The sequence below is a fragment of the Otolemur garnettii genome, unplaced genomic scaffold, assembly GCF_000181295.1.
Source record: "Otolemur garnettii isolate 467f Iridium unplaced genomic scaffold, OtoGar3 scaffold00242, whole genome shotgun sequence".
NCBI classification, from domain to species: Eukaryota; Metazoa; Chordata; class Mammalia; order Primates; family Galagidae; genus Otolemur; species Otolemur garnettii.
In genome coordinates this window covers 1860234-1861980 of record NW_003852637.1, presented here as the reverse complement: position 1 = coordinate 1861980, position 1747 = coordinate 1860234, and positions in this window count along the sequence as shown.

Below are 1747 nucleotides of genomic sequence, written 5' to 3'. Positions count from 1 at the left end.
TTATGGGGTACAGAAGGCAAGAAGGGTAGGGTCGGTACGGTTACATTCTTGATTGGTGGTTGATGATTTCATTAGTACGGGAGGATTTGGATTGGTACAGGTTGAGGGGTGGAGGATTTCCTAACCGGGGGCCTGAGGTGGTGCAGTCTGATTGGGTAGTTGAAGGGGAATACTTGAATTTCAAGGAAATTGAAACTTACTGCCTATTATGGCAGCTGTTCAAGGAAACTGAAACTTATTACCTATTATGGCAGCTGTCTGCGTAAGGTGACTCAATCAACTGCTCAATGGCTGTGCAACCAGGGGTGGGGGAGGCAGCAGGGAGTGGCCCTGTGGTTTAACCAAGCTTATGCAGTAAACAACAAAATGGCGCTGGTCTGGCCCTCTCACCCCAACTCCTGAGCTCAAGCAAGTCTCCTGCCTCTGCCTCTCAAGTAGCTGGGACCACAGACACCTGCCACAACGTCCAGCTATTTTTTGGTTGCAGCTGTCATTGTTGTTTGGCGGGTCTGGGCTGGATTCGAAACCCTCACCTTAGGTGTATGTGGCTGACGCCTTAGCCACTTAAGCCACAGGCGCCGAGCCACCACCTCAACTCTTACTGTGTGAAACTTCCAGGGAAGTTCCAGACGAGGGGAATGAAGGAGCTAAGGAAATTTCACCCCAAAATATGATTCCTTGGTATGAAGAATATTTTGAATCAAAAGGCCATTCATGATCAGAAAGCACTGGCCTCTCCTCTATAAAACCTGAGTTACCTGATTTAGAATCAGAAAAGGCTGCTGACTTCCTTTCTGCATACTAATAGACTTGGCCCTAAGGTCATTTGAAGCACAAGACCTATGTCTCAGGTTAATCTGCAATTCAATCTGTTTCCACCCATCTACGTACATCCCCCCACCCCATAAACCACTTGCTGCACGTATACTTTCCACACTCTTCCCCTCTCCCTTCTAAAAGACATCTTTAAAAGTCTTTGACCATCACTGAGACTTTGGGTAATCATTCTCATGATTCCCTCTATGCACATGGTATTTGAAAATAAACCTTTCTCATGTTAATCGACCATAATTGTGAGTTGATCTTTCAGCAAACCAACTAAAGGGAAAAGGGCAAGTTTTGCTGTGATCCCTACACCTTATTAATTTGAATTTTCAGCTGTGCCTAGCACAGTGTTTAATAGAAAGTCTCTCAATAAATGCTTCTTAGTTAAGTAATGTAATGAGAGAATATAAAAATAAAAGCCAAATTGGAGTGTTTAGAGCTCTGAAAGAGATTTGAAATCCTAAATTCCAAGCAATAATTTTTAAAAATTGTGGTATAAGATATATTATTAAAAAGTTACCATTTCAGCCCTTTAAATATATACAATTCAGTGACATAAAGTACACCCATTGTTGTGTTTTTGTACATCACGTGGTTGTACAACCCGTACCACTATTGATTCCTAGAACCATTTTATTATCCAAATAGAAATACTGTACCCTAATTACACAAGAAATCCCCATTCTCACTCCTCCCAGTCCTTGAAAACTTCTCCTTTCTGTCTTTATAAATTGGACTATTTTGGACACCTCATATAAAGGGAACCACATTGTCTGTTTATGCCTGACTTATTTCACCAAGCATAATGTACCCAATGTTCATGTGTGTTGTAGCATGTATAAAAATTTCAATCCCTTTTAAGGCAGAATAATATTCTATTATATGCATATTATTTAGGTCATCTTTTTTTTTTTTTTTTTTT